Source organism: Zingiber officinale, chromosome 7A (genome assembly GCF_018446385.1).
Source record: "Zingiber officinale cultivar Zhangliang chromosome 7A, Zo_v1.1, whole genome shotgun sequence".
Lineage (NCBI taxonomy): Eukaryota > Viridiplantae > Streptophyta > Magnoliopsida > Zingiberales > Zingiberaceae > Zingiber > Zingiber officinale.
In genome coordinates, this window is record NC_055998.1 from 134,404,618 (window position 1) to 134,415,229 (window position 10,612).

Sequence of the window (10,612 nt, forward strand, 5' to 3'; positions counted from 1 at the left end):
AGGAAGAGGTCCCTAGCAAGGTCCTCCGACGTTCAAGTCAGTATACTTTCCGGCGAGTGGGCGAAGAAGAAGAATAGTAGTGGATATGCATCAGAGTAAGGTCTAGATGATGCTAATTGCGTACCTTGCCAACGGAGAGAATCTCCCTTTATATACCACCTCTCACAACCTCCGTGATCGCAAGGTGGTCCCTTTTGTCAGAGTTTGTTAGGTAACGGAAAGAGTACAATCTGGGTGATCAACAATGATAGTCTGAGGAATCTTTATCCTATCTACAGATGTATCTCTTTTGTCGCTTATGCCTCAGGCCTTTGATAAGATTGTTGAGATATACTATTATAACATATCAATTAGTGAGGAAATCCCCAAGAAATATTCCTCGACAACTTTGACAGCCTGTCGTAATGTTGTCTGCTAAATATATCTTGGTCGGTCCTTAAGCCGACCGCTTAACTAGAATGTCTTTCATTGAATCTATTTCGGACCGATCTTTCATTTGACCGAGCATTTGTAGTAAACCCTATGAAATGAAGCACCTTTAACCTGTATTAGTATCAATCTACTCTGTCATGTGCTAAATACTGTAAAGATATGTTCAGAGACTAGTATGATGTTCAGAGCTTGCTAAATATCTATTCAAGGAACCATATAATAAATTATGTATGTTAGAGTCTTTATTTATTTTAGGAACAATATAACCTCGTGTAACTTAAACTCGGTCAACCTTTACCAGGTCGACCATATATGTAGAGTTTCCGAAGGATAAGTGTCTTTAAGCCCGCCCGGTCTTTCACCGGCCGGGTGCACACATAAAGCCTTCTGTTCAACTAGCATTTATCCGACCGATTGTATATTAAGGTCTTTGTGAGCTCTACGTCTTCAGACCCGACCAGACTTTGCCCGGCCAGACATACACATAAAGAATTCTATTCGGCCAACCTCTATTTTGTCGATCTAGTATAAAGAGATTTATGAGGCTGAGTGTCTTTGAGCCCAATCGGACTTTGCCGAGCCAGGCATACATAGAAAGCCTTCTATTCAACTGGCCCTTATTCGGTCGATCGTATATTAAGGTTTTTGTGAGGCTAAGTGCCTTTGAGCCCGGCCGGACTTTGCCTGGCCAGGCATACACAGAAAACCTTATGTTCAATCAGCCCTTATCCTGCCGATCGTATATTAAAATTTTGTGAGGTTAAGTGTCTTTAAGTTCGGCCGGATTTTACCCGACCGGACGTACACAGAAAGCCTTAAGTTCGACCGACCCTTACTCGACTGATCGTATATTAAGATCTTTGTGAGACTAAGTGTCATTGAGGCCGGCCGGACTTTGCCCGGCTAGCATACACAGAGAGCCTTCTATTCGACCGATCCTTATCCGACCGATCGTATATTAAGATCTTTCTGAGGCTAAGTATATTTGAGCCCGACCGGACTTTGTACGACCAGGAGTACATAGAGAGCCTTCTACTCAATCGACCCTTATCCGGTTGATCGTATATTAAGATCTTTGTAAGGCTAAGTGTCTTTGACCTCGGTCGGACTTTTGCCCAACCAGACATACACAGAAAGCCTTCTGTTCTCCTTTAAACCCAGCCAGTTATTTACTGACTGAGCGCATTATTTCTTTAGTTTCATAGTAAAATCCTAGAGTCCTTATACTTGACCGAATGTGTACCCGTCCAACCTTATCTGAACACCATGCTTCAGAGTCGTGCAGGCAGGACCCAAGAATTTTAAGGTGGGTGATCAATAGGACCAAGTGTGGAATGTTCCTCTATTCTAACTTTGACCTCCACATCACCTTAACTTTGACTACCACCTCATCTTCGGAATTCGCTCGCTATAACCTGTATCAGTAGCCTCCCCTTCAAGTTTAGTCGAAGGAGATGTAGGTGATTGACTGGACTCAAGTTTAAGTCTCCTTTACTTACCTTTTATACTTAGTGATTTTCAAGACTCATGTTCTTGATCATGTCTTAGGTACTTGATGTTTTTTTAAAAAACGATCTACCCTCTACTAGGGCTAGTACCGAGGACAGGCTAAAAGATATTTTTTGTCACAAAATGTTTCGCTGGTTACATTCCTCATAAATGTCCATTTATGGGTGCATGCCACATGGCCCCACCACTCATTCTATGCAATGTTATTGTCGTCAATGGCCTCGTATAATACACTGGCAGACTCAATTTTGCAAATCAATGATCTTCCTTAAGCGGGTCGTTTCAACCTAACGGTGGTGATTAAATTCCTCTCTATAAAATTCTAAACGTTATGTGCCCTTCCACTTTGCCTTGCATTTTTTTTTTAATCTTTCTCTTTGGCGACCTTCCTTCTTTCACATTCCTTCCTTCTCGAGACCCAGATACCCCCAATAAGTTACTCGTCCTCTGTCTAAGTTTTGTTCTATCATGGCCCAAGAATCTTTCGTCCCTTGGTACGCCTCTACCTCTTCAAGTTTTGATACCTCTAACCAGGCTTACCTATATTCCCGATATGAAATCTTTCATAACTATCGTATCCGTCTTCCTTCCCCAAACAATCATCCTCACCTTCCTCTCGATAATCATGTCACCTTCTTTTCCAATCAATTAGTGGTCGGTTTGCGTTTCCCTGTCCACCCCTTTCTATCATAGGTAAATCGGTATTTTTGTATCCCCCTACTACAATTCGTTCTGAATACCTTCCGATATATATGTGGGATATTTATACTATTCTGTCTGTTTAGCATTCCTCCTACCCCCGAGATCTGTACTTATTTGCTTACCCCAAAAAAAATCAAATCCTAGGGCTTTCCTTTTTCAGTCTTGCCCAAAAGTAATCTTCATCGAGGACATGTCATCCTCGAACAAGAGTTCAAAATCTCATTTCTTCTTTATAGAAATGTTTGATTCTATCAGTTGATCTACTGCTTAGCAATCTTCTTTTTCTCCTCTTTCTCATCCTACAAATCTTAAACAAGATCTTATCTTTGTTTCTTATCTTCCTAAACTGAGCAGCCAATGCCTCAAAATTCACCAGTGGTTGCAAGAAGGATTTTTGTATCTATTTGGTTTAAGCCTCATCCAGAAGAAATTCACCTTCTCTTTTGGTAAGTTGTAATAATTTGATTTTTATGTTACCACTAATTGAGATATTTTTTGTTTTGTGCAGTGGGCACGATTTTGAAATCCCTGATTTCTAAAGAGATTGTCTTAACCAAGGAAGAGCTCCTCACTAAGGAGCAGGAGTTGTCACTACTACAAATTAAGGCTAAGAAATCACCTCTAAAGTGCTGTTTTTGGCCATATAAATGTTACATTATACCTAATTTAACGCTTTTCATTCTATCTTATCAGGTCCTGTCATGTTAGATATAATGCAACACTTTTGTCATTTTATGCAACCCTTTCTTGAACTGCCGTGATATATAGCAAAGGCAACACTTCTCTATATGCAACACTTATTTTTTTGTTACTCTTAAGTAATTTCAACACTTTTTATTATTAATAGCAACATTTTTTATAATTTTTTAACCCAATAATACTACACTTTTTTCATTAAATGCATCGCTTTTTATTAAATTTTTCACCTTTTAAACGCATCACTTATTGATACATATGCAACATTTATGCTTGCGTTTTATTTTTAAAATGTAACACTTTTATCCATTAATAGCAACACTTATTTTTACACCAATATATTATTGATAATGCAAGTTTATTATTCATTCAAACAAATTTTACAAAATAGATTATTCAAAATATAATCATTGTATTGCAAAAGTTATACCACACTAATTCTGCTAAAGAATTTTACAAAAACCTAACAACTGAAAATATATAGCCAACTAAAGCAATATACAAAAGCCATCAATTAATACCTTCATGAATCCCCAAAAAAGGCAACTATACATTTACAAAAAGCCAACAAATGACAATGTGTGGTCGACTTCATTAATCCCCCATAAGGCATTTGTCCATACATTATTGATCGTGCCCACCAAAAAAGACATCTACTGATGTCCTGCCAGCATGAAAACAAAAAACAACACACGTTAATCAGTAAAGCTACACAACATAAAAAATATATAAAGAAATAATTCAGTTCTGCCAATGAAAATAAATATACTTGTTTAGTTTCAGTAAAGATCTTTAATCAGTAAAGCTACACAACATATTTACACATGCCAATCAGTTCTAGTCATCAGTTGAATCTTGAAAAAGAAAATGGGAGAACCACATAAATAAATTGATAAATATGGTTACTAGTTTAATCTTGAGAAGAAATTATTGAAACACATAAACAAAAAAAAACCATAGATAAGTTTGGTTAACCATCCACACCTATAGAACAGACTACACATAAATAATAAAACCATCCGAAGTGTCTTTAGCTACATGTCCAATAAGAGGCTAGAAAGATAAGAAAATCATTATTAAACCAGACATTAGCTGTTCTTTCAGTACATGGAGCTCAACCTAGAAAAAAAGTTCTTTCAGTACATCACAAGCTGTCAAGGCATGACACTTTTCAAATTTTGAGGTTACCATTCCTGCAAGTCATTTGAAATTTATCAACCTTATGCAAAACTAGGAATCTCCAAAAGTACTGTCAAGTTAATTATTGCCAAAATTAAAGTTTGAAATTAAACCATATAAATTTGCAAGCACGAGAGGGGAGGAGAAGCATGCCTATGCTACTAAAGTTTCAACAGTGGAATCAGATCATAAACTCTTTGCTTGCCTCAAAATAAAAAAAGGGGGAAGATTAAGCAACAAAAAGGGAGAACTATGGAAAAACCTGACATTTATCTTAATGATAATTATACATGGAGCCCATAATTCTTTAAACTATCTGATCCGAGATTCTCTAAAAAAATTCTTGTAACTCCACTTTCTCATATTTGCAGTGCTCATAAATTATTTCTAGAGCTACTTTTTGCAGTTCAATCAGTTCAGCTAATCTTAATAGATCTGAACTGTAAAAAAGGTTTGTTATGACACGGGGTCTCATGAATTGTGTACATTATATAAGGATCATGGTTTTGCAATAAGTGTCATAAGCTTTTAATATAGTACAAAACCAACTCAAAAAGAGAGATAGGGGTACACGACATCTATAATTGACCAACCTACCTATATGAAGTTAGACGTTAACCATGTGCCTACTTGAATTAGAAAGTTCTAACTTCACAATGTAAGAGTTATATACCAGCTGAGCAATGCGACCAAGACTAGGGAGCAACATTGTCGCCTGCACAAGTTACCAAGCATATCATCAGGGAGAACATATAAAAGAAGGTTGAATGCCTAACATATTCACAATAACAAAAGACATAATCATCATAATAAATTTCTGAAGAAAATGTTCTCTTGATGCCCACAAGTTGAATATACTAGCTTTTCTTTCTCCTTAGACCCTGATTCCATTATGCTTTGACCATAGATGAAAACAACAGGGTCTGGTACTAGGTGAAGCATTTCTTCCACCTTCTTGATAAACTCTTTTCGATTTGACTTAGGAATAGCCCGTGACAACCACTGGGAACAGTCTGAGAAGTAAACAATAATTGGTTGTAGAGACGGCAAAATCATACAGCTAGTCACAATATGTTAACAGCTGCTGAAGTGACTTACTAAACATATTGTGGCCACAATGGTAGCATAAATTATAAATAGAATATGATATACAAAAATGGTGCCAGGATAGCCAAATAGATATGCATGTCCTGTGCATAGACAAAATGAGGATAGTTTAACTAAAATGTTTAAATCAATAATAGCATACCCCACAAAGTGCCTCCATTGCTATGTACCAGTCTTCTGCCAGGGTATCTATGTCTTGCACAAGATCCTGAACTGAAAAGGAACAGAGAAAGGAATGTTTTAGTTGGCCAATACTATGGTGCATTAAGTAACAATACCATTGCATAATGCAAAATGCGTTGAAGAATTGGATGCGCCACAAGTTACAAGGCAATGGTTTCACTGCCCTAATATGCAAAATGAGGACAATGTTTCGTTCTCATGGTGGTTGCGATTACAGAGACACTCGAACGAGAGGGGTAGCAGATCCGCGAGAGAGAGTGGTCGGCCCCGGTGGATTGGGAGGCTAGGGTATGGAGTGAAGTGGAAGAGATAGGGTGGCGACGGTTCTCACTCACCCGGCGACGGTTCTCACTCGACCGGCGACGAGAGGGCGATGCAAGAGGGAGGCAGCGGTGATGAATCTGGGAAAGAGGAAGAGGAAGAGGAATGGGGAAATGGAAAGAAATCGGGAGAGGGGAGAAATCAAATTTAGGGTATTGATTTTAACTTATCTGTTTATATTACAATACTTCTAAAAAGTTTGCTTTTTTTAATAACAAATGCAACACTTCTAGAAAATATGTTGCATTTTAATTATAATACAACACTTATTTGAAAGTGTTGCATGTTTTTTTAAAAAAAATTTGATATAGGACAACGCTTACTGAAGTGTTGCTTCCAAAGTAATACCTTAGGCTCATTTTGTAGTAGTGTGTTGACCGAGCGAGCTCTACCCTCAACCGTCCCTACCAGTGGGACCACCGCGAGCCACACAACTGAAGCCATTATTTTTGGAGAGTTGCCACCTATTCCACCTTTAATACCTGACACTGTTCCTCCGGAGCAAGAAGTTACCCTAAAGAAAAAGTCAAGGGGAGGAAACTCACCCTTGCCCCTACTCCCAAGAGACAAGCACTCTCTTCTCTGGAAGATACTGCCCCAGAGGATGAACGAGAGTCATCTCCCAAACAAACTTTGTCCTCTCTCTATCCCATTCTCTCAACACCTGCTCCTATTCCTACTCAAGAAGATTTTTCCTTACCGGGTGATTCACTAGCTCCAGGCTTATTGATCTCTCATGGGGGAAAATCCATTGCGACTAGACAAGCAAAGTCTAGCTCGCCACCCATCATTTTTTCCCTACCTTCCACCCAAGCTTCAAATTTTCCCACATCTTTACTTCCCTTAACTCTCCCCATATTATTAGGGGATCGTCTAATAGATGCTTGGTTAGATGCTAAAAATTAGCTTAATGAGCTTCCTCCTAAAGAGTCAGCAGATGAGTTTTCATATGAGCAGACTAGGGTATTATAACTAATTGATTATCTTTCATTTATTTCAACTGCTCCTAACTGTACTTATTTTCCAGGGCTGGACAATTAGTATGAGTGTTGCTCAATAATTGCATGATTTAGCTCAATAAAATAAGCTATTAAAATAGCAAACTTTTGAGGCAATGCCCATAAAGGCCTCTGAACAAATAAAAGAATTATCTGCTCAACTCCAAGAGACTTGTGAGTTGCCCAAAGTTGAGCTCGAGAAAGCGACCCAGTGGAAGATCACCTTGGATTCTATTAAAGCTCAACTTCAATCAAAGACAAATCTCTGAATGGCTACATAGACAAAATTGGACAAACAAATTGCCAAGAATGTGCAACTGTCCGCTCAATTACACACACAGGAGGTCACACATACTACCGAGTAACTGCTAAAGAATCTGAACTGGCAACTTAAAAGGCCAAGCAGGACTCCTTGATGTTGGATCTGCTGATTGCCCAAATGGAGGTGACAACAATCTAGGCAAGCTAAATATCTATCAGGTGGGGGAGGATGAGCGATTTAAAGCAAAGAAAAATGAGCTTTTCCAAACACCTGAGTTTAATGTACCGATTGATCGTTCCATCATCAGAGCACTTATACTTGGAGCAAAAGGTGCAATGGAGCAGTTAAAAGAAGGTGGATTCTTGACTTCTGATCCTCCCGCCAGTTCCTTAGACTAGGACCGGATAACTCAAAATACTCCCCTGACCTATATCCTAAACTTTCATTATTTGCCTTATTTTCTATTAACTTATGAATGTAATGACTTAGATATGCTAATCTTTAAGTTTTTGTTAATTTTAGTAAGTACCTTTATTCTAAAATTACATCGATTAGTAGCTGATGTTCCCCCTTTAGCTTATGCAATAAAGCCCGTTTGGGCAGTAAACCGAACGAGATAAGGATTGCTTATAGGCCAAACAAATTATGACATCCGACCCTTAAGGCGAGCGGACTATGGAGTCCAACCCTTGAGGTCAAGCAGACTTTTGCTCAAGTTTACACCAGCTTATATTAGAATCCTTAGAATAGGACAAACTGCTATTTAAAAGATATTTAAGACTAATCAAAATTGAATTCATTTGTGGCGAAGAATTAATCTACACAAATTTGATCAAGTCTTAACTAACTATTTTTTTCATTCGAGTTATAAAAGCCCATTAGGGCTTGTGGCTAAAGAGTTACACAAAAAACCATGTTTACCTCAATAAAAGCACCACTACCTCGAGATGACTACCTGTCGAATTAGTTATCGCAATAAGCTTTTTATTGGTGACGTGTGTGTATATCATTATAGGTGTACCATTTTTTTTCTTTTTCCACCGCTTTATCTTCATCATCCTACAGTTTATAATTAATCTCACCTTTTTTGTTGTTATCGTCTAGCGGCCTTGTTCAGACACCTTTTCGCAGAATCCTTATAAACATTTTATAAAAAAAATCCTAAGACTTACTTTAATCTTCGTTTTCATTGTTTCTTCTCTGACTCTCTACTCTCCTCCTTCTTTGGCTCCTGTAATCTTTTCTTTTCAAAAATGAGTGAGGGTAATGAATGGTATATGCAATGTTCTTCTGCTTTCACCCTCAATGATGCCTATGACCTTAATATTAACTATGACATTACTACTCACATAGTCCTTCCCACTCCGAAAGACTATCCTCATCGTCCCCCATCAGAGAGCATCGCCTTCTTTAGGGAGCAAGTTGTATTAGGATTATGTTTTCCCTTACATCCTTTGTTTGTTGGTGTCAGCCGATATTTCAACATTCCACTATACCAACTTATCCCCTAATCCTTTAACATCTTAAGTGGTGCCATTATTGCTTTTCGCTTACTTAATGTTCCCTTATCTCCCCATCTATTCTACTATTATTTCTACGAATGGTCTATTCAAGTTTCAAGCTCGCCCTAAGGCAATCTTGTTTAACAGAGTTCCAACCTAGGAGGATTGGAGAAATAAATATTTCTTCATAAGTCTTCCCCCTTCTCCACCTTACCCTGTGACCTGCAACATGATCTTCCCCCTCTCCCTAATTTAGGTAACATCTCCGTAGATCCAACTCTTCGTGAAGCTCTAGAAAAATTAAAGGGTGAAAAGTTTAACCTACCCGCATTGACCATAGAAGGCCTATTATTTATTTTTGGGCTCACTCGAGTCAATTTAGAGTTGAATGACCCTTTTGGTGAGTAAAAATCCCTCTATCTTCCTTGTAATTAACTAGTTGTAATTCCCTGACCATTTGTTATATAAGCTTCTAACATTCACTTATCTTTATAGTGGAGGTCATTCTCCTAGTTTTTTGTATAAAAACACTCGGCCAATAATCACGGCCCTCAACAACCTAAGGGAAGATTTACTGAAAGAGCGTTAATTTGAACAAACATTTGTGTTTGTTGGTCCACTTCCTCTGGCTGAACCCTCTTGAGAGCCGTCTTCCAGTTCCTTGGAATAGGATACACTCTTGGTCATTCAACGCAAAAGGCCCTGAACAAAGGCTTCGGGCCCTAAACCCTATATGTATTTATGAAAGGAAAATCATAATTAAATACTGAACTATGTATTAAGTAGTATTAGGTAGCACCTATTCTCCTTGTGTATCTTCAGAACCACCAATATTACTTATAAGATTAGACCCCATATGTGTTTCTTATGAAATATACACTAGTTTGCATAAAATGCCAGGCAAGGCAATAGCACCGAGTAGAACAACCCAGCTAAGTAGATGAATGGTATTATAAGGGATTCTTGGACTGAATACATTGCTGAGAGAATTATTTATATCAAGCAAAATAGTCGAGCCGAACAATAGTATTTTCCATATATTGCCAAGTAGTTTTCATAATGAATTCTCGAACTGCATAATGAGTCGATCGAGCACCTAATGTTGAGCAAAATAAATAGACCGGACCTTTAAAAGAACTTTTCATAATAAATTCCTGGATGAAATAATGAGCTAGATGAGCACAAAATGCCAACAAAATAAATAGGCTGGATATTCATAAACAACTTTCATAAATAATTCACGGACTGAATAAGGAGACGAGCCAGCACATAATGCCAAACGAAATAAAAAGGCTGGATATTCATAACCAACTTTCATAAATAATTCTTGGATTGAATAATGTGTTGGACGAGCACCAAATGCTGAGCAAAATAAATAGACTGAATATTCATAAACAACTTTCATTCCGGACTGAATAATGAGCTGGACAAGCACCAAATGTTGAGCGAAATAAACAGGTCGGATATTCATAAATAACTTTCATAAAGTATTCCCGGACTGAATAATGAGTCGGTCGAGCATATGATGTCGAACGAAATAAATAGGTCGGATATTCATAAACAACTTTCATAAAGAATTCCTGGACCGAATAATCAGCTGGACGAGACCAAATGTCGACTGTATAGAGTTTAAGTCGTAGTGCTACTGTATATGGTTTAAAGTCGCAGTTCGACTGTATATGATTTAAAGTCGCCATTCGACTGTGGAGAGTTTAAAGTCA